Here is a 27524-nt window from a genome sequence, read left to right as displayed (position 1 = left end):
TGATCCCACAAAAATGGTAGGTGCCATGTTCTGGGGCAGCACTTCTGATTTTCAGCCTCTTCTGCCTTTTCACAATGATGGACTGACTCTCATTGTGAAAATCCAGGCCTGAGTTTATGTCTCCCTGTCCTAGATTCTCCAACTAGTGAGAAACTTTTCACTCTATGTAATCTAAACTGCTTTCAGAATCCTGAAACCATTAGTCAAGTCATCCTTTAACCTTCTATATTCCAGGGAATACAAACCTAGTTTACATAATCTCTCAGTAAAATATTTCCCACCTCTGGAGTGCAGATTAGTTATCTCACCTGCACCAGCTCCTGCACCCCACCACTTCTCCCAACCAATACTTTAGCTGAAGAGAAAAGAGTCTCATTGGAGGTGTGTTGAAGTCAGGTTTCTGATTTTCGAACCAAACTGTCCCAAATTTCAGGGTTGATATGCTGCAGCAAACAGCTTGGAGGTCACCCAGTTCCTGTTTTAAATGAATGAGCAGCACCTAAAGAGCTGTCAGGCAGGAATTGTCACAGGCAAATCCTTGTGGGACAAATTTACAATCATTAAAATCATTATCAGGACTATAGTTAGACCTGCGAACATCTGTAGCACAGCCTCAAAAAGCCTTTTGATTTCTCCCACAGAACCGGGACTGCGATGTCACCTGTATCTAATCCTCCTGGTCTATTTCCTCACTGATTGCCCTCTGTGAGCAAGGTGTCTCTAGTACAACATTGACAAATTGTCCCTTTGTAATGGAAATTAGTGACAGTTAAAACTTTGATGTTAACGTTCAGATTTCATGTATGTAATTTAAGTCCTCCTGGTGAGTTTGTTGCAACCGAGATCATTTAAAAGATATTTTGAAATATATTTTCTTTAAGATCTGACTATTCAGAGATTTTAGGTCATCCATATTTTTTTAATTGAAATACTGCCAGCTGAGATTTCATACTCAATAGGAATATATTCCTCAACTAAGAACCATTTTTAAATGTTTAACTTTATTTTTTTTTTAGCTGTTTGATCTCCAATGGGACATCTCAATTAACCAGCATCAACTATAATTAGACACAGAATTTGAAAGGATCTGCCTTTTTTGTGCCTTTGAAACATTGCTTTTCACAGGAACCCATTCTCTGAATCCTCCTGTGCTGACTGTGAGTTTACTGTTCCATCCCCTCCCCCAAATCCAGGGCTTGCTCTAAGTTTTAACCCATTTGGCCTGCACACCCCATGCTTATTGTGAGGCCAGCCCAGCTGTCCCTTACAGTGTGACCAAGCAATGCCTGTTTCTCTGTGATAACACTACATTCATCTTCATCTACCCAGGCACTTGTAGTCAATCATGTGCAGCAACGAGTGTCTGTTTTTTCTCAACCAAACTTAAACTATAATTTACTGCAGAGCACTCCTGTTGCCCATTTGTATAAACCTTGTTAATAGATTTATATTGAATTGAAAATTCAAAACAGGGAGCAATGCAATTCTCTATTTTTTTCACAAACGAAGGTGACCAGACGACATATGCGTGAGTTCTTTTTATAACTGTTATATATTTCATTCCAATACTTTGGACAAAGGATTCACGTTTTATTTTTGCCCTTGGTTGTAAAAGAGCTCAGTCGATTGATATGGAATAATTTTGCCTGTAAAATTTATCTGTGTGCGAAGTAGAGTGAAATGGAGTTCAGATCAACTGGGAGGGGGGAGGTGCGGGGGGGGGGGGGGGCAGTTTGCTTGCTGTTTGCATGGAAGCTAGAAGGAAGCTTGCATGTTTCCTGTAACGGTTTGATGGTAGCAGTAAGTGTAGCTGATGATGTGACAACTGTGGAACTACAAGTTTTATTTCCACTGATGCCAGACCACACAAGCATTGTAAAATGTTCCATTCTTTGGCTCTCAAGAGCAAGAGGTAGCAACAATTCTGCTGCAGAGTAAAACCATAGGAGGAATGGGGAAGACAGAAGAGACATGGCTGTCTCCCAACTTCCAAGGTGAGGTCAATAGCCCCTCATGGGCATAAAACTGACATTGTACCTCCCACCCTCCCCCCCACAACCAACTAGTTTTACATAGTTTGCAAATTGAAATCTGTCCCATTGTATTCATCCATATAAATCCTGCTATAAGTGAGACTCATCTCAGAAGTTGGTTCCTTCAGTGGTGTTCATTCACATGTTGCCGGTGAACCAAAAGATGGAATCCCAATCAAATCCTTTTCTGCAGCTGGATATTCCTGGCTGCCATTGAAAGATTTTCCTCCAGTTAACAGCTGATTGTACATTGTGTTAGCTAATCTTAGCTGTGACAATGGGGAAGGCACTACAATTAATGTCATACATCTGAAATAGGGAATGAAAATTCCACCAGGCTCATAGGCTGGGATTCTCCGAACCTGCACCGGGAGAATGAGCGAGATTACGCCGGCCTGTCCGCGCATGCGCGAACTCGCGGCAGCCCTTCAGGCCGGCTGGAGCTGCGAGGACGACTCCGGCGGCAACCTAGCCCCTAGAAAGGTGAGAATTCCTCACTTTCGGGGGCTGTTGACGCCGGAGTCGTTGGCACCAGTTTTCCCGCCGGCGTGGGGACATTGCCCCGTTTTTAGAGAATTCCCCAACATCACTGTCCAGTGATCCGTGCTGGAAGTGTGTGAATATTCGGTGAAGACTGGATTGGATAAAGTGTCACAGGGCGATCACTGCCTGTGGAATAACCAAGCCAGGAGTCAATGAGTGGGATTATCCGACCTCCCAGCCACTTGTTTCTCGGCGGTTCGCTGGCAGCGGGATTCTCTGCTCCCGCCGCTATCAATGGGAATCCCCACTGAAGCCACCATACACCGCCGGGAAACCCATGGGCGAGGGTGCGCTGTCAGCGGGACCAGAGAATCCCGCTGCTAGTGAACGGCCGGAGAAATCCGGCAATTAATGTCTTCAAGAGAACTTATACAATCATATAGTCCAGTAAAGGCCATTCAGCCCATTGTGTCTATCCAAGCTCTCTGAAATAGTTATCCAATTATTCCCACTCCTTCCTGATAACCTTTGTAGTTTTTACTAAATTACCAATTCCCTTTGAAAGGTTTACTACTGAATCTGCTTTCTGCACTCCTCCAGGCTATGCATTCCAGATCATAGCAGCTCGCTGTCAAAAAAGAAATCTCCCCTTCTCTCCCCCTTTGGTTCTTCCTGTTAATGATCTTAACTCTATGTCCTCCAGTTGCCAGCCCTCAGTAGCACCTCTTTTAAATCTCCTCTTAACCCCTGGTCTAAGGATATCAATCGTAACTTCTCACACATTTCTCCTGGCTGAAGTTCCTCATTCCTTATGTGAGAAAATTGATGAGGAAAAAGATATATGGGAAACTCAGATGGCAGCAGATTTTGTGTGTGAACATGCACATATACAAAATAAAAAATATTTCTGCTGTTGAGTGCACAAGGCCACTTACTCCACCTATAGAGGTGCAAAGCAACAAGTCTGGTTTATATCACTGTGGCCCTGATATAATCATAGATTCTGGTTGGAAAGCCAGCCTGTCATTTGTACTATTTGCTGGACAGAATGAGTCAGAGCAACTTCAGTTCTACAAATCACTGTCGGCCTTCGGTTTCCTTACCACTGCCCCCAAACTGAAAAACCGGGCTTCAGGATAATCAGACTCTTAAGGATCAGTAGACTAAATGGCCCCTCTGTCGGAAACTGGAACCTCTATATTGAGATTGAATCTGGCTGACAGCAGACACTTGGCACATGTGCATTGCGCCTGATGTTGCCAGGCTGGCATCTGTACTGTCTTTGTGCATGTTACTGAGTGTTTGCAGTCAGAGGAGCTGCTGGCTGTAGAGTAGTGTTAATGAAACAGCTCAGATTGATTTTTAGCTTTGCACCAAGAGACTCTTGTAGCTGTTTCATTCGGGATACAGATGTAAACATATCTATGGGCAGAGATATTGAAGGAAGCCAGCACAGACAAATGCCCTGTTCATACATGAGTTGCAAATTTAATTTTCTGTATGGTAATTCCCAGCCAAAAAAACAGTGCAGAGTTATTTACTCTGACGGTGGGTTTGATTAAAAACCTGATCCTGAAATTAGCTTGAGTTTGAAGCAGATTCATATTCTAATAAATAGCATGATTCTAAAAGTGTCATCTACCTATGTTTATCCGTCTGTATGTGGATATTTCTATCTGTGTGTTTATCAGTGTTTGTGAGAACGTGTGTGTGTTTCAGTGTAATTATCAGTGTGCGTGTCTTTCAGTGTGTATCAATGTCTATTTGTGTGTCTCTTTCAGTGTGTCGTTTGTTGTTGAACATCAGTGTGTGTGATTATCAGTGTTTTGTATGTGTGTATGAATCTATCTATGTGGGTCAGTGTGTTTGTCTCTTTCGGTGTGTGTTTGTGCATCTGCGTGCATTTGTTGATTGCAATTTCTGTTGGGGGTGGGGTGTAATTGGTTAACTTGCTTGGCATCCATTAATTACCTTGAGACGAGCCTTGCGCCCACCCCGCCACTCTGAGGAGGAAGGGTCGTCTCCAAGAAGTACTGGCAAATCAAATGGTTGGCAGTCTCTGGTCACAGCAGCACCACTGGCAATGGTGGTCACTGCTGGGACTGCAACCATTGCCAAGGGATATGTTCAGCGGTGGAGCAACACTTCACGATAACTCTGGGATCTCACCGGGGCCAAGCTGGCAGACCCTGACAAGCAAGAAGAGGAGCTTGCTGGTCCAGGGTGGATAGGGAAGGCGGGGGAGGGGATACAGAGAGGTGAGATGACCTTGGGGGCGCCTCTGATGGTCACAGGTTTCCCGTAAAGGTACCTTCCCACCTTGGCCAGCTATCAGCCCAAGCAGTGAGACTTGCCAGGCTGCACAGATGCCATAGGCCTCCCACCACAAATAAAATCCCAGCAGCGGCTGAGGGGCCATTAATTGGGTCTCAGTTGGCCCATGAGCATGCAGGCTTCCTGATCCCTCCCTATCGCTGGTGAATTGAGGTGGGGGTGAGCGGGTATGTGCCACGCATGGCACCCATGGCATGGTGCCCAATTGTATGTCTTCCCCTTCCAACCTGTGGACCTTAAAATCCTGCCCTATGTGGGCATGTCAGTGTTTCTGTCTTTGTGTGTCGATATCTGTGTGTGTCTTTTTCAAAATGTATTTCACTACAAACATGTGTAAACACAGTAATATACACAGCAACACACTCCACAACCTCACAATCCACGGTTTGTACAATTTTTCCTCTTCTTAGCCCCTACCCTCCCCCCCCTCCCCATCCCCAAACATTGTCGTGTCTTGAAGCTTCTGAACCCCTCAACTCAAATTTGATCTTCTCCAACCAGAGAAAGTCCTACAAGTCCCCCAGGCAGGCCGCCACCCCAGCAGCGTATCCGACCTCCAACTTAACAGAATCCTTTGCCGGGAAATTAGAGAGGCAAAGGCCACAACATCAGCCCCCTTCCCCTCCAGCAGCTCCGACACTTCCGGTACCCCAAAATCGCCACCATTGGGCCCGGCCTGACCTCCACCCCTATCATTTTAGACAACATCCCAAACACCGCTTCCAAGTAACTCTCCAGCTTCTTGCAACCCCAGAACATGTGCGTATGACTCGCTGGCCCACACCCGCGCTTCTCAGACTCGTCAGCCACCTCTCCAGAGAACCCACTCATCCTCGCCCTAGTCATATGTACCCTGCGCACTATTTGAATTGAATCAAGCTTATCCTCGTGCAAGAGAAGGTTGAATTCACCCTACTCATCGCCTCACACCACAGGCCCCAGTCTATTTCCCCACAACTCCACCTCCCACTTGCTCTTAATCTTGACCACTTGCGCACACCCCCCCCCCCCCTAACCACCCAGGTATGTTAACAACCGTACCCTCTCCTGACTCGTCCAGGAGCAGCAATTGCGCCAATAGTGTGTACCCCAGCAACCTGGGAAATGCCCACCCCTCCTTTCTTACAACGTCCCTCACCTAAATTTATCTAAATTCACTCCCCCTTGGCGACTTAAACCTCTCCCACAACACATCCAGACCCATAAACTGCCTTTCCAGATACAAGTCCCTCACCCGCTCCAGTCTCTCCTCCTTTCACTTCCCATCCATCCCATCCATCTCCCCTGGCTTACACCTGTGGTTCCCTCACAGTGGCGTCAACACCGACATCCACTCCAACATAAAATGCCTCCTCTGCTGATTCCACACTCTGACCGTCAACTGTACCACCGGACTCCCCATATACTTTACCGGAGCTGACGGCAGTGGAGACGTCACCATGGCCTTCAAACTGGATCCCCTACAGGACTCCTCCTCTATCTTAAACCACTCCGCCATGACATTTAACTTATACCCAGCGAAAGCCCCAAACCTCTCCAATATTCCCATGTTCCTACCCTCTGCAGCGGGTCTGACACAAACAACACCAGATTGTCCGTGTATAACGACACCTGGTGCTCCCTGCTCCCCCTCACAATCCCCTGCCACTCCACTGACGCCCTGAGGGTCACCAAGGGCTCAATCGCCAGCGCAAACAGCAATGCTGAAGGAGTACTCCCTCCCTCCCGGGTTCTTAAACCTCCACGGGTCAACCATTCCCATTCGTTCCATAAACCTTCCCAACTCCTTCGTCATCCTCAACCTTCCAATTGACTTGGGGCTCAACCTGTCCATCTCGGTTCCATCACTCAAGTAAAATCTCCACCCATAATCAATGGTGCATATCCAGATCTGGGATCGCTCCCAGCAAACTCCTCACAAACCCCACATCCCAATTCGGCACATATATGTTGACTAGTACCACTGGCATCCTTTCCAGCACCCCACTCACTATCACATATCTTACCCCTGGGTCCCGTACTATTTTGGCCCCCACAAACCGGTTCTTTTGTTCAACAAAATGGCCACATCCCCGCGACTATGAATCAAACCCCGAGTGAAATACTTGTCCCACCCATCCCTTCCTCAACCTAACCTGGTCCTTCATCGGAGGTGCATCTCCTTTAAGAAGGTCACCACCGCCATCAAACTACTCGGTGCACAAAAACCCGAGAGCTCTTAACAAGCCCTTTTACCCCATGGGCATTCCATATTTCCGGAGACTTAAGCCTCCACTCCCCTAATACCACCTTAAAGCAGGCCAATCCAAGATGGCCCCCTTCTTTGTCCATGACCAGGCTCAGTCTCCAACTTTGCCACGTCGTAATCCCTTCCCCCCTCTCTTCCCCCATCTTCCCCTCGCCCCCTCCCTTCACCTGGCCACCTCTCCCGGCCACCTCCCCCACCTCACCTCTGTTCGCCAGCATTACCTGCCAGCGTGGCAGCTCCCGCTCAAATGCCCCCCTGCACAGACCACCCCCCCCGCCTCCTCACCCCCCCACCCCACCTGTAGATAAAAAGTTACAATCCATCCTTTCCAAAATAAAAACACCACAGATGGCGGGAGCGGATGGGGGTGCAGCTAAGTACTGTAACATCAACAAACAAAAAGAAAAAAAAATCCCCACTCTCCGGCAACATACAACAACCATAACCTCCGACCTTTATAGATGCAGCCCATCCATCTCTTACCAACTCTCAGTTCTCCCCCACTTCATGGTCCCTTATAAAGTTATTAGCCTTTTCTAGCATTTCAAAATAGTACACCTGGCCTTCAAAAGTGACCCAAAGTTTTGCCGGGTACAGCATCCCAAACCAGATCTGCCTTTGGTACAACACAGCCTTGTCCCTGTTAAATCCAGCACCTCTCTTCGCCAGCTCCGTACCAATATCCTGATATATTCGGACAAGGTTCCCCTCCCATTCCTTCTCCTTGGCCCACCGTAGGATCTTATCCTTTTCAAGGAATTTGTGCATCCCCACAACCACCGCCCCAGCGGCTCCCCTGCTATCGGCCTCTGCCTTAAAGATCTGTGGGCCCTTATCACCTGTGGGACCTTATCCAGCACTCCCTGCTCCACCAGCCCGGCCAGCATTTTTTGACACATATTTTGTGCTGCTTGGTCCTTCCACACCTTCTGGCAACTCCACAATATGTAGGTTCTGCCATCTGGACTTGTTTTCTTCCACCTTCACCCTCAACGGCTTGCATAAATCCCCCAGGAGCCCCACCTCCGCCTCCAGGGTCATGATCCGGTCACTCTGATCAGACACCTCCACCACCATCTCTCATATCTTTGCTCCTTGTGCCTCAAGGCACTCTCTACTCGGTTCATTGACCCTCTCAGAGATGCTATTGCTCACTCGATGGCCTTCAACCAGTCCCCATGCATCCCCTTCCTCTGCTGTCGAAATTCATCTTTGATGAAGGCCATCAACTGTTCCATCTGGGCCTTTCCCACTGGCGTCAGCCCTTCCCCCTCTGCCATGTTTAAAAATAAATAAATATAGAGTATGAGGTAGGTGTTCAGTAGGGAGATTATCCTGAAAGGATTCCACAATTAGCACTTTGTACCCATCTGCTTTTACATAAAGAGGTGATCAGGTCTTGCTTTGGTGATGATTAGTGCATGTAGAGGCTCCAATTGTCAAGGTGGGTTGTGACAACAGCCATAATGAAACAGCTATTTATGAAGGCTTCGCTGAGGTGGATGATTTTTCTTTAGGTATTCATTCATGATCCGTCAAGTTTTATCGGGCGCTGCAGGAAAGAAGATGTCAAACAAAGCCAGCATTGCTACACCTACCAAGGCATCACCAACCATATTTGTAGTCATTACTGCACTTACTTGTGGCAAAATATCTTCACAGATTGTAACAGAGATGGATGTCAGTGTGCCATTTACTATTAGACTGTATTTACCTTAATAGCGCCTGCTGTTAAAATGCACAATAGATGACGGAACCAGCCATCTGCAGCATCAAACTTACAACTTTGTCTTTTCTTTCCCTTCTTCTTTGCCTGTCACCTCTTAAAACTACGCTGTTTCAGTTTTGACAAAAGCTGCTGAAGGATGCAATGCCTGTTCAGATTTTCTACAGGCTTTCAGAGGTACTTCCCCCTCCATTATGACACTTTCATGATCTTTAATAATGCCCAGCCCTTTAACTTCATGTACAAAGACATTCCTTCTTCTACTACGAGGGTACTCTCCATACTTACCCAAGTCTACACCTAGTTCTGTGAATAAAGGTGTAATTTAATAGAATGATCTTAATGCATTGCCTCTGAGACAGACTTGGCACTAGGTGGTAATCTTTGGAGATGACTTGTGTCAGAAAAGGCAAATCAGCCCTCAGAAGAGGAAGAGAGAAAGCTGAAGAAAACCAAGTATTAATTAGAAGGTGAGTTGACAAAGGGCGGAGTGTGAAGTGTAAACGCCGTATAGACCAAGAGGTGTGTTTCTGTGCTATAAAGTCTGCAATTGATACTTTGGTGAAAAAAGGAGAAAAAAATTACAAATACTGGATATTTGATATAAAATAGAAAATACTGTAAATATACAGGATATCATTATTTGAAAGAGGAATGGTAAATTAGTGGTCTATTTATATAATTCTTCATCAGATTAATTGGTTCTGAACTTGTTGTGCTTTTCTTTCAAAATGTATTGTACACATTTGAACAGATAGCCCCCTAAACATAATTAACCCTCCAATGCCTTATGTTTTGTTACTGTGGTAAAAATGTATTTTTACCTTTGCTTAATTTTGATTTTTTTTAATTGTAAGTCGTTAAAAGCAGGATTACACAGGTATTTTGCAAAGTAAAACGTATTCATTCAGTTCCAGATAATCTGGCAGTAGTATTCTTCACAAGTGTGAACTGATAAGATTAAAGACAATGCAAGGTTCAAGATGTCAATTGGTTGGAGCTATCACATTCAGGTGATAAGCATCTCATGTTATTGGCAGTGATTGCCGACATTCAATATTGATGAATAGTTGTTTGGTCTAATTAAGAGATGCAGTCATCTACTACTTTTGTTTTGGGATGGCTGGAGGGATAATCAAAAGCCATCTGGATGCAGATCAAAGGATGAGGCCAAACCTGGGATGATAGTTTTCATTCTTGCGATACCTTTGAGAAGTGGTAGGGTCATTGATCGGAATTGTTAATGTTGATTGAGAGGTCAGGGTCAAAATTCTCATATTACAGAATTATATTGGGAGCCTGTTATAATCAACAAACTGTTTTAATTCACCGACCATCGCCAGGTGTTTCAATGTTCTGAATAGTTAGTTAAGCAAGGGAAGACAAGCTAGATGTTGTGGTAAGTTTCCTACTTTATAATGGTTACTACACTTTAAAAAAATACATACTTAAACTTTGAGGCAATATGTGGTCATGAAAGGTGATATATTTTCTTTAATATTCATGAAGCAAACTTTGATTTAGGGCGGAATTCAACCAAAACATTTCTTGGGCGAGTTTGGCAGAGTGTTTCTCGCCAGCTTTTTGGGTGAGATCCATATGGCTATTCAACCACACTGGCCCTTGGGGGAGTTTCTCCCCGGTCCAGTCTACACAGAATTATTTTCATCACTGGGAGCTGAACTCGCTGGTGAGACCGGGCCACCATTTTGAAAATAAGGACACCCCGCTTTGGGGTTGCTGAGGCCCCCTCTTTTCAGGCCTCTTCACCCCCCCCCCCCCTTTCAGGACCACCACTCTTAATCATTTCTCATAATCCCCACAACCTTTATGAGGCCTCTTCATACACACCCTTCACCTTCCACCCTTCATACCCCCCCCCCCCCTCATCACCTCCTTCATAGGCATGGCCCCCCTCAGGCCCAGACTCTTGGCAGTGCTACCTGGGCACAGCCAGCCAGGCACCCTGGCAGTCCCCTGACAGCCTGGCAGGACCACCTCGGCACTTTGGCAGTGCCAAGTTGGCTGTGCCAAGGTACCAGTCCGGCGGTGCTAAGGTGCTCGGATGCCAGAGGAAGAGCCAGGGGGTCACCCTGCCCTGTCCTCGACCACCCGGCGGTTTCTAATGGCCTGGGAAAGCCCCCTGGTGCCATCATGACTGGTCCATGTTTGTGTGGACCAATATTAACTGGGTGCCCGGTCGAGGCCTTGCTGGGGAGGCAGTTCCCGACTGCCTGGTGAATCCGGTGGCTGCATATTTAAATGAGCCTAATGGTTCATTTGATAAGTATGTACCGGTCAGACAGGGAGGAAGGCGTCGAGCGAGGGAACCGTGGTTTACCAAGGAAGTGGAATCTCTTGTTAAGAGGAAGAAGGAGGCCTATGTGAAGATGAAGTGTGAAGTTTCGGTTGGGGCGATGGATAGTTACAAGGTAGCGAGGAAGGATCTAAAGAGAGAGCTAAGACGAGCAAGGAGGGGACATGAGAAGTATTTGGCAGGAAGGATCAAGGAAAACCCAAAAGCTTTCTATAGGTATGTCAGGAATAAGCGAATGACTAGGGAAAGAGTAGGACCAGTCAAGGACAGGGATGGGAAATTGTGTGTGGAGTCTGAAGAGATAGGCGAGATACTAAATGAATATTTTTCGTCAGTATTCACTCAGGAAAAAGATAATGTTGTGGATGAGAATGCTGAGCCCCAGGCTAATAGAATAGATGGCATTGAGGTACGTAGGGAAGAGGTGTTGGCAATTCTGGACAGGCTGAAAATAGATAAGTCCCCGGGACCTGATGGGATTTATCCTAGGATTCTATGGGAGGCCAGGGAAGAGATTGCTGGACCTTTGGCTTTGATTTTTATGTCATCATTGGCTACAGGAATAGTGCCAGAGGACTGGAGGATAGCAAATGTGGTCCCTTTGTTCAAAAAGGGGAGCAGAGACAACCCCGGCAACTATAGGCCGGTGAGCCTCACGTCTGTAGTGGGTAAAGTCTTGGAGGGGATTATAAGAGACAAGATTTATAATCATCTAGATAGGAATAATATGATCAGGGATAGTCAGCATGGCTTTGTGAAGGGTAGGTCATGCCTCACAAACCTTATTGAGTTCTTTGAGAAGGTGACTGAACAGGTAGACGAGGGTAGAGCAGTTGATGTGGTGTATATGGATTTCAGCAAAGCGTTTGATAAGATTCCCCACGGTAGGCTATTGCAAAAAATACGGAGGCTGGGGATTGAGGGTGATTTAGAGATGTGGATCAGAAATTGGCTAGCTGAAAGAAGACAGAGGGTGGTGGTTGATGGGAAATGTTCAGAATGGAGTACAGTCACAAGTGGAGTACCACAAGGATCTGTTCTGGGGCCGTTGCTGTTTGTCATTTTTATCAATGACCTAGAGGAAGGCGCAGAAGGGTGGGTGAGTAAATTTGCAGACGATACTAAAGTCGGTGGTGTTGTCGATAGTGTGGAAGGATGTAGCAGATTACAGAGGGATATAGATAAGCTGCAGAGCTGGGCCGAGAGGTGGCAAATGGAGTTTAATGTAGAGAAGTGTGAGGTGATTCACTTTGGAAGGAATAACAGGAATGCGGAATATTTGGCTAATGGTAAAGTTCTTGAAAGTGTGGATGAGCAGAGGGATCTAGGTGTCCATGTACATAGATCCCTGAAAGTTGCCACCCAGGTTGATAGGGTTGTGAAGAAGGCCTATGGAGTGTTGGCCTTTATTGGTAGAGGGATTGAGTTCCGGAGTCAGGAGGTCATGTTGCAGCTGTACAGAACTCTGGTACGGCCGCATTTGGAGTATTGCGTACAGTTCTGGTCACCGCATTATAGGAAGGACGTGGAGGCTTTGGAGCGGGTGCAGAGGAGATTTACCAGGATGTTGCCTGGTATGGAGGGAAAATCTTACGAGGAAAGGCTGATGGACTTGAGGTTGTTTTCGTTGGAGAGAAGAAGGTTAAGAGGAGACTTAATAGAGGCATACAAAATGATCAGGGGGTTGGATAGGGTGGACAGTGAGAGCCTTCTCCCGCGGATGGATATGGCTGGCACGAGGGGACATAACTTTAAACTGAGGGGTAATAGATATAGGACAGAGGTCAGAGGTAGGTTCTTTACGCAAAGAGTAGTGAGGCCGTGGAATGCCCTACCTGCTACAGTAGTGAACTCGCCAACATTGAGGGCATTTAAAAGTTTATTGGATAAACATATGGATGATAATGGCATAGTGTAGGTTGGATGGCTTTTGTTTCGGTGCAACATCGTGGGCCGAAGGGCCTGTACTGCGCTGTATTGTTCTATGTTCTATGTTCATTTAAATATGCTGATCGGAATCCCGCCCAGCATGGGTGAGATTCAGATTGCGACGTCTCACGATTTCAGTTGAATATTGCGATACATCTCAAGCGTCGCAAATCTCACAAATGACCTCTGGCAAGATTCAACGCCTTGTCATGCTGGTAAATTGCACCCTCAGTCCCTATGGCCATGGAGGAAGAGCATAACGTCCTTGTTTCTCCGCCACTGAAATTGGATTAGGTAATGTTTTTGTCCCCTTGTCCAGCTGTAAGCTATTTCAGAAACTAATGGGTGAATTTCAATCAAACCTGGTGTACATTTAGGGTATGGCCCAAGGAAGAACTGCTTATATTTTGCTGAAGGTATTGATCTGGATCAAGAAGGATTTGTTAATATTGGGAGAAAGGGCAAATGGACTTTTGAAAAAAAATGTTGTGGGTTGTTTTATTTAGAATGTTGTTGATTACTTTCAGAATGGTGGAATTTGTCACAGCTGATAAACTATGAGCCAAGTTTTCAAAACAGGTTATTTGATAGGGATTGGCCAGAAAAGTCTTCCATGAGGTGGAGGGCAAGATTTTCTTGCCTTCCCGCCGCGTCTATTTCAGTGGTGAGGAGCAACCCGCGATTGGCTGGTGGTGGGATCTTCTGCTCTTGCAGCTGTCAATGGGAGTTCCCATTGAATCCACGCCGCGAACCCTGCAGCAGGGTACACTGTTGGTAAGACCAGAAGGTCCCCCTAGCATGAAGACTCAGAAGATCTCACCCAAAAACTTTTAATAAAACTTTTATTTTCAGCTTTGTAGTTGCAGAGAACCAACCAGGCAGGGAACAGCCTCAAGGAAGACTGCGCATGTATAATACCGAGTTAACACTGCATTGCAGAGGTTTGCCCTATACTGAGTGTCCTCTTCATTTGTTCTTTTATAAATATAGTGAAGGATAGAGAAACATGAGCAGAACAATCTTGCCCCTCTAGCTCTCTCCGCCATTCAATAAGATCAAAGCTGACCTAATTGTGGCTTTAACTCCTGTTTCCTGCCTGTCCTCATCTCCCCCCCCCCCCCCCCCGCACCCTCCATCACCCCCATAACCCTCGACTCCCTTGTAGATAAAAAGCCTGTCTAACACAACTTTGAATAGGTTCAATGACGCAGCCGTGACCACTCTCCGGGGTAGTGAATTCCACAGATTAATGTTCCTCTGAAATCCCTCATCTCTATCTTAAATGGGCGACCCCTTATCTTAAAGCTTTGCCTCCCAGTTCTAGATTCCCCCACAATGGGAAACATATTTTCTTGGGGTGCGATTCTACAGAAAGATTTCAAAGTGTGGTAGTGAGTGGGAACTGCCGCAAGCATCCCGGTTCTCAGCACAGCGAGGACAGCAACGCTATTCAACGTTAATTGGTCCACATAACGAGGCCGCAGGGGTTCTTGCCGCAAATGAAGGCTCACAAGCCAATTCCACGGAAATGCGCTTGCCAGCCATGCCCCCTCCCCCCTCTCTCGCTAACAAGATTAAACAGCACTTGTTCAGCCAACCCCAGTCAGCTCACAACAAAGGCACTGAGGAGACTGGCCCGAAAATTCGGCAATGTGGACCTGGGAAGGCCAGGAGAGATGTCCTGTCCCTCTCATCCCAGGTGCACCTTCTCCAACCTCCCAGGAGACCAACTCGGAGGGGAGCTCCAAGTAAGGCACGATCGAGGTGTCACAGCTGTCATCCTCACCCTCCACCAGCACAGATGCACACACCTCGATGGAAAACGTTCGTGGTCAGACTTCTGTGGCACAATCTGGTGAGCACCACACAGCTGCTGATGTAGATCAGGTGGCAGCAGGAACCCCCAGGCCAGACAGCAGTCAGAGTTCTGCTGGATCCCAGGACCCAGCTGGGTCCCAGCCTGATCCTGGGCCTCTGATACAGGGTTACTCGGAGCTGATGGAGATGTTCGGGAGCGACTGGGACATTCAGAGGGAGATATCAGCGACATTCCAGCAAGTCCATAGCTGATTGGAGGAGTCCCACAGGAAGAGATGTCGCCGGCAATGCGTGACACCAAAGCCAACACTGCTAGGGTGGGGGCCACAATGCAGAGCCTGGTGCACGACGTCGTCACCATTAGTGAAATTGTAAAAGGCGTTGCGCAGTTGGTGACAGCCATGGCCTCGGGTCTCGGCAGATTGTCCGACTTTGCTGCGGACTGTTACTCTCCTGGCTCTCCGATGGGAATGGTGGAGGCACTGCGGAGCTTGTCCCAGGTGCAGGTGGACATTGCCGAGGAGCTGCAGAGCATAGCTCAATCAGTGAGGAGCATCGCCGAGGGCATGGACAATCTTTGGCCTACTCACTTTACCAATGGATATCCCTTAGCAGACTCTCTGGGGTGGAATTTGATTTCCTCCCTCCTAGAAAATTTGATGGCAGGGGGTATTTAATCAGGCAGGGAGTTGGGTGGGAATCCTCTTGCCTTCCTGCCTCTAACCTGATTTAAGTCTGTGGTGAGAAGGCTTGTGGATGGCCTTCCTGCTGTGTTGCCATATGAGGCCCTTGTACGTGGGCAATTAATGCCCACTTCAAGATCTCATCCTGTTGCCAGTGGTGTTAACCCTTTGGGGCGGGAGGAGTGTTGCTTACGGAATGGTCCCTTGTTCAAAGACACTTGTTCACTTGTTGCCTGATCAAGGGATTCAGCATTTTGTTTGTGGGGGGACTGCTGAAACCTACTCCCTCCCACCCTTGCTGATGAGGTCCCTCCCCCAACCCCCAGCAAGCAGTAACTTCTGGCCTTATGATTTTAGACCTGGATTATAGTTTGCCAACCTGAAAATGACCCATTTATTCCTGCACTTTGTTTCCTGATCATCTCTCCATGCTAATATACTACTTGCAATACCATGAGCTCTTATCCTGTGTAGTAACCTTTTATGTGGCACTTTATCAAATTTCTTCTGGAAATCCATGTCTTACGTCCTCAATTTCTCTTTCACAAAACCATCACCTGCTCCCTCACTGCACCAAATTTCCAAGTCCTATGTCTAGCAGTACTCCATTGATCTGGCTTTCATTTACTTACTGTTCACTTATTAGTTTTGGATGATGGTTTCAGAGGCAAATGAGCTGAGACAGGACAAAGTCAGGCGATGCTATGGGGATGGAAATAGATGCAGATTTGCTGTAATTTCTGTGATAGTGTGATCTGGGAAATTCCAGCCTAGATGTTTCGCTCCGCTGACCAGGAAGACTAATCCCGACTGAATCGGTTGTACAAATCTGACTAAGCAGACAATTTGTGATGAATTTATTACTTTAGTATATACTTCAAGAATAGATTTCACTTTTAAGTTACCCTCCATGTTGAAAGATTTGTTCTGAGATTAAATGTTGCGGTAAATATTGTAAAATATCTGTGTTCTATTTCTTGCTACAAGTAAATGTGATAATAATGATGGAATACGACGTGCTTAACTGCTGTATATAAAATAACTCTCTCAGAACCTCATTATCGATGTTCAATATCAAGGCTACATCTGCACTTTTTGCAATCATAGTAATTGAGATTTATCATACATATCTTTCCAACTTTCTCCAAGCTAGGTCATTGGATTTTGAATTATGGAAACAAACACTATTTTGTTTAATCTATTTGGATGTTAAGGGTTAGTTTGGTTTGGAAGACTTCAATAAAAATGTGGGCAAAAGACCTCAACACAGGCATAATTTCAAACAGATGGATAAAACTATGCATGATGGCTATAGATTATACATTAATTATGAGGTGAAAATGCATGAAATATAAAGCACTGAAAAGTGCTTATTATAAACCAAGTAAATGACACAGCATTGGAATTAGAAAAGATGGATACTGGAGATATCAAATAAAAGAAAGCATATCATTACATGTCTCCCAGTAATGTCTGAAATTTTTTTGGGGGGGAAGATCATTGGTTCTATTTGATGCCTTTGGAGAAATTTTGGAGAACCTTAACTGTTGTCAGCACTTCAAAATAAAAAAACATTTTCTTTAAGCAGGAAGGCAAGAGGGTTCCCCACCCAACTCCCTGCCTGATTAAATACACCCTGCCATCAAATTTTCTAGGGGGAAGGAAATCAAGTGAACAATATTCTCTCATTACAATCTTTTTTTCATTAAAATCTGCAGACATGGTACTGGATTTTTGCTCTCGAGGTGGGTGATAAGAGATGGGAAATCTCCCGGCTCGCCACATTCACCTTAGGAATAGGTGCCCCAGGTGGCAGGATTTACAGTCCTGGAGGGGCAGTTCAGGCTGGAGAAGGACCCACGTCTCAGAAAGCAGATTGGAGGTGGCCACAGAGGCTGCTGAGTATCGAGATGGGCTGTTTAAAAGGCCTGTTGTGGTTTCCTGGGACTTTGTCCCGTTTGTTTTTTTAAACATTGGGCTCTCTAGCCCTTACCACTCACATCCCCTCAACCCCATGCCATTAATGCCAGCATATGCCAAATCATGCCCTCACCCAACATCAATGACATTTCATACCCTACATCCCAATCCATGGTGCCATTCAACCCCATGGCCTCTTATAGCTTCTGTGCCAATTCTTGTCACCCACCCATCCACATGGCCTCTTTTGGTTTGTCTGTCAATTTATACATTTTCTTTCATGTACACACCTCAGAAACCATGCTGAGATGAAATAAAATAAAGTTCTAAATATCTATACAATTTCACTATATTAAAAACTCCTATTCATGAAAGCCTATTCAACACATTTAACTATGAACTTGCAGTCCCTCACCGAAAATATTAGGATAATGGTAGGTTATGGAAAGCTGTCAAGCATTGAGAATGCTCTAATGACAGCACTTTGGAATATATCAACACAAAGGTATTGAAACTGCTAAAATAGATTTTTTTTTATGCACAGGAAGGCAGTTTTTCTTGTCTTTAAAGAGCTGGAGATTTAAATAACGACAGTCCTAGATTTCTTTTCAGCCCCTTGAGCATTTATGCCGACTCGGATAATTCCTAACTCCCATACTTCTAGAAAATGCTCTTGCTGCACAAAAGATTGGAGCTAGATTTTCTGTTTGAGAGTCTGTGATTACGTCGGGACTGAATTGCGAGTGTTTTACTTGAACGATAGAGGCGCCAATCCCGGAGTAATTCAGGACATCCTAATTGGCTGGCACAGGCAACGTGTGAAACTAATGCAATTCCAATGCATGCCGATGTGTGATGTGATGGGGCCGGGATCGGCACAGAAGAACCTGACCAGCAGGAGCTGCATATAGGCACTCCACTCCCCACACACACTCATCCCAGCCAAGAAGACGGCATTGGTTGTGCTGGAGCACACCCACCCCGTTGCTGTGTCAGCTGGGGCCAGAAGGTACTGAGGGGGGGTGGCCTGCGGAGGCACCCATACGACCCATGCCGCTAAGTTCACAGTGGGCAGTCAGCGGCATGGGCAGCTGAATGGCTGCCGTGCAGCCTGCAGCAATGGTGGTCTGTGGCAGAAGCCCCCCCCCCCGGCCAGCAGAACAACTGTCAGCACACTTTAGTGATGTTGGACACATTTCGTACCCTCCCTCTCCCTCAGCAGCCATGGCGCCTGTTTCCCGATTTTAAATGCCACAAGTGAACCTCGCAGTTGGTAATTCTTCCTGATGGCGGCAGAGCATCATGGGGGGCCCAGAAATTGCCAGGCCCGTTAATGATATGCCAACAGCGTTTACTGTATAATATGCACGCTCACGCCGGTGAGGGTGGGGGGGGGGGCATGGAACATGTTCACGGTGCTGTCGAGGCACCGGAGCGTGACATTTCATTGGGCACCCACAATTTCCGGCTGACGCACGATTCTCCGTCTGACCGAGTTTCCTGATTCCGGTGTTGCTGGACAGAGAATCCAGCCCAGGGTTTCTTTGAACTCAACACTGAATTAAAATGGTTCTGCTGCACAGTCTTTCCGTGTCTGCATGGATCTCACCCCCAGAACCCTAAGATACTCTGGGTAGGTAGATTGGCCACACTAAATTGCCCCCTAACTGGAAAAAAAAAAGGAATTGGGTGCTCTTACTTTATTTTAAAAAATGGTTCTGCTGAGCTCCGGTTTCGCCCATGTGTCAGTTTCTTCCTCCCTGATCCATGCTCCCCCGCCATGGAAATGTGTTTGTTGGACGTGGGTGTGGGACTTCCAAAACCATCACATCTGCCATTTTAGTTATACCAGAGAGTTTCCACAAAAATCCAGGCCACCATCTAAATACAGTTGTGGTGCAAAACAGGGTTTTTCAAACTGGGGGTCGTGACCCGTAGGTCGCGGGAGGGTCGCAAAGCAATCGGTCACGGCGTTCCCAATCACAAGAGAAGCACCCAACGGCCACAACCGACTTTTAAGAATGCCAGCCGTGACTGGCTTTTAAATACGAATGCTGGAGTCTTCCCACCAGATGCAGCAGCAGAGAGAAGGTCACATGCCCGGCAAGTACACTGACGTCACGTCCCCTATATGTCCGTGTTTTGGGCGCAAAATTACACAGGAGAGATTGCACCATTTTGCAGGTGACAGATTGGCAGCAACAGGACTGCGAAGAACTGAAGATGGATCAATTTGTTATAAGGAAGAAGGAGCCAGAGACACAAGCAGGCCAGGATCTCACGACTGAATCTGCTGGAGAGAGCTGTTAAGGAAAGTCCACGGCAGGACAAAGCAGTGTGAGCTGTTTGCAGAGCTCCACGGCTTCTGGTGAACATCCCATTAAGAAGAAACTGAAATCAGGAACAAAGCCGTATAAAGATGATTTCTGAAGATATGGCATTGTTCCTTGTGCCAATGTAAATCAGGATGCAAAGTTCATGTGTGTCAGATGCAAGGAAGTACTGGCAAATGAGAGTTGGATGCTAACTATATCTTAGCTTGCAAACATCTTTTCAATTCTAAACGAACTGAACCTCAAATTGCAAGGGAAGGATGATGATTGCTTTCGGCACTGTGAAGATATAGATCCTTTCCAAAAGTCATTGAAAGTTTGGAAAGTGCAAGTACAAATCCAAAACTATGACATGTTCTCCACATTGCTACGACACGTCGAAGAAAACAATGTTAGCAAGGGAACTGTCAATAGACTGGCATGCCTTATTCAGTTGCGTCTGACTGCTACTTTTTGTCGCTACTTTCCAGAGGAGAAGTTTCAGATTTTGAAAGAGAAGAGGTGGGTGAAAAATCCTTTTGAGTTTGAGACCCCAGAGTCAATTATTAACTTACAGCTGACTCCAAATGAAGAGATTGAACGTCTGCATCCCACCTGTGACAACACATTAAAAACACACCAAGTCCATGAGGCTGTCAGCATCATGGAGTAGCATCTCCGAGGAGTATCCGATGCTGAGTAAGACAAGTGTTCTGTTGCTCTTGCCCTTCACGATGACCTACATGTGGGAGATGGATTTTCCATCCTCACAAAGATGAAGACAGCACGAATGAACTGACTGAACTCTCCTGTGAACCTGATTGGAGTAAGATCTTGAGGACCAAGCAGGCTGACCTGTGGCATTAAAAGTAAGCAAAAATGATGTGTTGCAAAGGCCAGCCAGTGTGGGTCCCGAAGGTCGGCCGGTTGGTAAAAATGGATCCCGGGAAAAAAACACTGATCTTAAAAAAAAAAAGCACTGGTGTAAAATCAGAGGTCTATTAATCTCCTGTACGAATCCTTTAGAAAGTAATGGATTTCAAGGACTAAGAATGTGTCTGTTCCTGCATGCATACATAAAAGCAATGTGATTCATGATCAGCTTACATCCAATACCATTGAGGCATGCAGTAAACTTTGTGCTGCCTTCTCAATTCCATTAACATTTCATGTGCCCCATACAATTTCAAGCTCGGTGCACAGGAAACATGGGCAGGAGCGGTTGGGGACTGTTGGTCTGTGCTCGTTGGAGTTTAGAAGGATGAGGGGGGATCTTATTGAAACTTAAAGGATACTGCGAGGCCTAGATAGAGAGGATGTGGAGAGAATGTTTCCACTTGTAGGATAAACTAGAAGCAGAGGACACAATCTCAGACTAAATGGACGATCCTTTAAAACTGCGATGAGGAGGAATTTCTTCAGCAAGAGGGTGGTGAATCTGTGGAACTCTTTGCTGCAGAAGGCTGTGGAGGACAAATCAGTGTCTTTAAGACCGAGATAGATAGGTTCTTGATTAATAAGGGAATCAAGGGTTATGGGGAGAAGGCAGGTGATTGGGGATGATAAAAACATCAGCCGTGATTGAATACTGGGGTACACTCGATGGACCAAGTGGCCTAATTCTGCTTCCATGTCTTATGATCTTATGGACCAGCTGTTTTTTTTTAACATTTTGGGTTCAAGGGAGGGACAAAAGGGGAATGGAGCAAATGCTGGATGAGGAGTTGGGAGTTTCAGGGAGTGAGCTGAGGTGGTGTATTGGGGTTTTGAGAAAGTGTTTATTGTGTTGGGTTCAGCACAATGTAAAGTTATCAGGGCATTGCTGTCCTCTGGCTCTGGAGGTTTGCTTCCGTCTGTCACCCTTTGTGTACGGGTCAGCCCCATCTGTGCACCTGCAGATGAGTATTGAAAAAAGACAACCCCCATGAAAAAAGATAACCCCACCTAACAACTGACTAGCTCTTTAAAGTACAGACTAAACGGCTGCCATTTCCAGTAGAACCCCTCGATTGCTCCCCTCATGGTGTACTTAACTTTCTCGAGATATAAAAGCTCCATACGTTTTCCCCCAGCCATACTGAGGCACTGGGTGGAGAAGCTGAGCTCCATCCCATCAGCATCCGCCTTCGAGCAATCAGCTAGGCGAAGGTTAGAATATCGGCCCAGCCCCAGTCTGGTGCTCCATCAGGTCTGACACCCCAAATATGGCCCCGAGGGGACAGGTCTGGCATTCAATTGGTAGAATTTGCGGCATGATGCTAAAGAAGGAGACCCAGAACTCCGCGAGTTAGGACACAACCAGAACATGTGCACATGATTCACCCGGCCCCTCCCATAATGCTCACACTCATCCTCCACTCCTGTAAATAACCTGCTCATCCTAGATTTGGTCAATTGGGCCTTATGTACTACCTTCAACTGTGTCATCCCTAACCTCGCACAGGGCAACATTGCATTCACTCTACACAGAGCCTCGCACCGCACCCCATCCTCCAGCTCCAACTACAACTCCTCCTCCCACTTAGCCTTAACCCCTTCCACAGACACTGCATCTTCTGCCATAAATCCTGAAGGTACTCCCCTCCTCCATCCCTGCCAGCGACAAAACCCTCTCCAAAAATGAGGATGGCGGCACCACAGGGAATGTCAAACAAACCTGACAACTCCTCCAAGCTCCCAAATTGCCCCTCCAAAAACAAATCCCTCATCCCTTCCACCTTCTTCTCCTCCCATCCCCTAAACATAGCATCCAACCCCTCCAGCTCAAACATGTTGTTCACACAAATCGGCGCCAGCTTCAATACAGCCCCCAATTTGAAGTTCTGCCAAAGCTCTCTCCATATCCTCAGTGTGGAGACCACTATCACGTTCGCTGAATATTTCCCCAGAGAAAACCACAGCAAGGCCGTTACTGAGGCCCTTAGCCCCAACCCCCTAAACGACCCCGACTCCATCTTCACCCATACAGCCTCAGGCTCCCCATACCACCCCAGCACCTTCTCACCATTTTTCTGCCCAGTAATAATATATCAAGTTCGGCAACGCCAAGCCCCCTGACTGTCGGTCCTTCTGAAAGACAGTCTTCCGAATCTTAGCCATTTTACCTGCCCTAATAAAGGATGAAATCAATTTCTCCACTCCCCCAAAAAAGGATTTTGTCAGAAAAACCAACAAACACTGGAACAGAAAGAAAAACTATGCCAACACATTCACCTTTACCCACTGAATTCTGCCCGCCAAGGATGGAGGGAGACTATTCCACCTCTGAACGTCAGCCTTAACCCTGCTCACCAAACTTGTAAACTTTAGTTTTTCAAAGACGGGACCAATCCCAAGCTACCTGCACCCCCAGATACCTAAAATGGGAACCCGTTAAGTGGAATGGTAACACTCCCAGATTAGCTCCCCTCCCTGGTGAAGTGATGGGAAAACACTCACTTTTCTCCCAATTCAATTTATGTCCTGAAAAAGCCCCAAAACGCTTCAGGAGCATCATATCACCCATAGTGGGGATTGGATCCATCACGTACAAAAGGAGATCATCAGGGCACAAGGACACGCTGTGTTCCACAAACTCCCCAACCCCCTCATTATCCTTTTCCACTTATCCAAAGCCCTCAGGGCAATGGCCAAAGGGTCAATTGTCAACGCAAACAAGATAGGGGACACAGGCCACCCTTGCCTTGATCCCTCGGCAGCCGAAAGTATCCAAGCCTTATTTGTACAGATACTAGCCTTGGGTGCCTTGTATAACAACCGAACTCACAACACAAATTTCGGCCCTATCCAAGACCGCTCCAGCACGGCAAACAAATATCCCCATTCTACCTTATCAAAGGCCTTCTCGGCATCCTACGCCACAATAACCTCCTGCTCTCTCACGTCTGCCGGGGTCAATACCATGTTCAAAAGCTGCCTCACATTAGATGGCAACCATCACCCTTCACGAACCCCATCTGATCCTCTCTGATAATCTGAGGGAGACACTCGCCCAACTTCAGCGCTAAGACCCTAGCCAAGACATCACCATCCACATTTAATAAAGAAATCAGGTGGTACAACCCATACTCTACCGGGTCCTTTTCCTTCTTTAGCAGAAGCGAGATAGATGCTTGCATCATTGCCTCTGGAAGAGACGGGTGGCGCAGTGGTTGGCACTGCTGCCTTCCGGCACTGAGGACCCGGGTTCGATCTTGGCCCCGGGGTCATTGTGGAGTTTGCACATTCTCCCCGTGTTTGGTGGGTTTCACCCCCAATGATGTGCAGGGTAGGGGGATTAGCCATGCTAAATAGCCCCTTAATTGGAAAAAATAAATAATTGGGTAGGTGGATTGGAAAAAGCAAAACTCTTCAAGAGAGAGAAAACTCTCGCTAGCTTCATTGGGCCTCCCAAATCTCGTATATTCCACGTAACCAATTGAATCGAAGGTCTCTCACCCCCACCCCTCCCTTCAAGTCAGCGAGGGCTTCTCCTCTCCATGTCCCATGTTTCTGAAACCAGAGCCCACCCAAGATGGCAACCAGCCCCACCCACCAGATGGAACAAAGAATAACCCCACCCGTCATCATCAGGACTCTACCCCCTCCCTTATCCCAGAAAGCCACTAGCCACTTCCTCTTGCACCAACCGCTCCAACCCCTTCCCCCCACCATTCACATCTTCTAGGCTCATCGAAACCTGCCTACATTGTTCCAGAAGGCACAGCACCTCCCCCACCTCACCCCCATTCACTGACCAACCTCAGTCTGCTAGTGAGGCATGGTGGCCACAGTATTAATATGGCTAGTCTGCGGGAAGCACGGCGACACAGTGGTTAGCACAGCTGCCTCACGGCGCCAAGGTCCCAGGTTCGATCCAGGCTCTGGGTCACTGGCTGTGTGGAGTTTGCACATTCTCCCCGTGTTTGCGTGGGTTTCACCCCCACAACCCAAAGATGTGCCGGTTAGGTGGAGTGGCCTCGCTAAATTGCCCCTTAATTGGAAAAAATGAATTGGGCACTCTAAATCTTTTTTAAAATATGGCTCGTCCAGTTCAGTTTCTGATCAATGGTCACCCCAGGATGTTGACTGCGGGGTAATGCCATTAACTGTCAAGGGGCGACGGTTAGATCCTCTCTTATAGGAGATGGTCATTGCCTGGCGCGAATGTAACTTGCCACATGTCAGCCCAAGGTTGCATATTGTCCAGGTCTTGCTGCATTTGGACATGGACTGCTTCATTATCTGAGGAGTCATGAATGGTGCTGAACATTGTGCAGTTATCTGCAAATATTCCCACTTCTGACCTTAGATGAGGCAGCTGAAGATGGTTAGGTCCAGGACATTACTCTGAGGAACTCCTGCAGTGATGTCCTGGAGTTGAGATGATTGACCCCCAACCACCACCACCGTCTTCCTTTGTGCCTGGTATGCCTGGTATGACTCCAACCAGCGGTTAGTTTTCTCCCTGATTCCCATTGACTCAGGTTTAGCTAGGGCTCCTTGATGCCATACTTTATCAAATGCTGCCTTGAAGTCAAGGGCAGTCATTCTCGTCTCACCTCTGGCTTTTGTCCATGTTTGAACCAAGACTGTAATGAGGTCAGGAGCTGAGTGACCCTGGCGGAACCCAAACTGAGCATCCGTGAGCAGGTTATTGCTGAGTAAGTGCTGCTTGTTAGCACTGTTGATGACTCCTTCCATTACTTTGCTAATGATGGAGAGTAGACTGATGGGGCGGTAATTGACCAGGCTGGATTTGTCCTGTTCTTGTCTACAGGACACACCTGGGCAATTTTCTACATTGCCAGGTAGATGCCAGTGTTGTAGCTGTACTGGAACAACTTGGCTCTGGGTGTGGCAAGTTCTGGAGCACAAGTTGTGGTAGTACCAGGTATTGCGGTACCTAAGAGGTGGATGACCATTGGTTAGACCCAGGAGTCTACCATTGGCTGTTGTACGTAGCTCCGCCCTGAGAGGCGGAGTGTAAGAAACGGTGCCATCCCAGCAGCCTTCACTTTCTGTATCGAAGCTGCTAGGGAAGAGTTCGAGCAGATTAAAGCCTTCAGTTATGAATCACTTTGTCTTGAGAGTAATTGATTGCGCAGCCCCCCCTTCAGGCCCCGACCGGCCAGCGCTCACCGCCACCCCCCTATCCTAGGGCCACGTGCGAACCACGGGCGCGGCCATCTTGCCCCCCAGACACCACACTGGACGGGTGGGTGCCGCCATTTTGTCCATTGCGGACGCCATCTTGGATGGGGCCCCAGGCCCACAGCACAGCCGACTACACGCTGCCCGATCAGAACTCACAGCTGCTTCATCTGGCCTCGGTGACACTGGACCAAAGTCGACCCCGGACACTCGCAACGGCTACAACGACGGTCTTTATCAATGGCCACGAGACATCTTGCCTCATTGACTCTGGGAGCAAGGAAAGCTTTGTTCACCCCGACACGGTAAGGCGCTGTTCACTTGTAACCCACCCTGTAAACCAAAGGATCTCCCTGGCCTCCGGGTCACACTCAGTGGAGATAAAGGGGTTCTGCCTAGCGAACCTCACTGTCCAAGGCAGGAAATTCGACAATTTCCGCCTGTGTGTCCTGCCGCACCTCTGCGCGCCTACCCTCCTGGGGCTGGACTTCCAATGCCATTTGCAAAGCCTGACTTTTAAATTCGGCGGCCCTATACCTCCCCTTACTGTCTGCGGCCTCGCGACCCTTAAGGTCGACCCGCCTTCCCTGTTTGCGAACCTCACCCCGGATTGCAAACCCGTCGCCACCAGGAGCAGACGGTACAGTGCCCGGGACCAAACCTTCATTAGGTCAGAGGTCCAAAGGCTGCTGGGGGAAGGGGTCATCAAAGCAAGCAACAGTCCCTGGAGAGCTCAAGTAGTGGTGGTAAAAACTGGGGAGAAGCATAGGATGGTCATCGACTACAGCCAGACCATCAACAGGTTTACGCAGCTGGACGCGTACCCTCTCCCCCGTATAGCCGACCTGGTAAATCGGATCGCACAATACAAGGTTTTCTCCATGGTGGATCTCAAGTCCGCCTACCACCAGCTACCCCTCCGTAATAGTGACCGCAAATGCACTGCCTTCGAAGCAGATGGCGGCTCTATCAATTTTTAAGAGTTCCCTTTGGTGTCACTAATGGGGTCTCGTTCTTCCAGCGAGAGATGGACCGAATGGTTGACCGGTATGGCTTACGCGCAACGTTCCTGCATCTGGATAACGTCACCATCTGCGGCCATGACCAGCAGGACCATGACACCAACCTCCACAAATTTCTCCAGACCGCGAAAATCCTTAACCTGACATACAATAAGGATAAATGCGTGTTTAGCACTGACCGTCTAGCCATTCTAGGCTACGTAGTGCGTAATGGAGTTATAGGCCCCGACCCTGAACGCATGCGCCCCCTTATGGAGTTCCCCATCCCTCACTGCCCCAAGGCCCTGAGGCGCTGCCTCGGGTTTTCCAGCTATAATGCGCAGTGGGTCCGCAACTACGCAGACAAAGCCCGGCCCCTAATCCAGTCCACAACCTTCCCCTTGTCGACGGAGGCCCGCCAGACCTTCAGCCCCATCAAAGCAGACATTGCAAAGGCCACGATGCGCGCCATCGACGAGTCCCTCCCCTTCCAGGTTAGAGCGATGTGTCCGACGTAGCTCTGGCGGCCACTCTCAACCAAGTGGGCAGACCCGTGGCTTTCTTCTCCCGTACTCTCCACGCTTCCGA

The 27524-nt window shown here is 47.4% G+C and overlaps 1 protein-coding gene across 1 annotated transcript in view; it reads left to right on the top strand.

Moving 5' to 3' along the window:
- Window positions 1-1506: 1506 nt before the first annotated feature.
- Window positions 1507-27524, top strand: part of sulf1 (sulfatase 1) — an 821278-nt gene continuing 795260 nt past the window's right edge. Inside the window, exon 1 of the mRNA XM_072467605.1 lies at window positions 1507-1528. The gene's annotated coding sequence lies outside the window, so the exon portion shown is untranslated. The remainder of the gene's footprint in view (window positions 1529-27524) is intronic.

Source organism: Scyliorhinus torazame, chromosome 11, assembly GCF_047496885.1.
Source record: "Scyliorhinus torazame isolate Kashiwa2021f chromosome 11, sScyTor2.1, whole genome shotgun sequence".
Lineage (NCBI taxonomy): Eukaryota > Metazoa > Chordata > Chondrichthyes > Carcharhiniformes > Scyliorhinidae > Scyliorhinus > Scyliorhinus torazame.
This window is presented reverse-complemented; position numbering and strand designations above follow the sequence as displayed.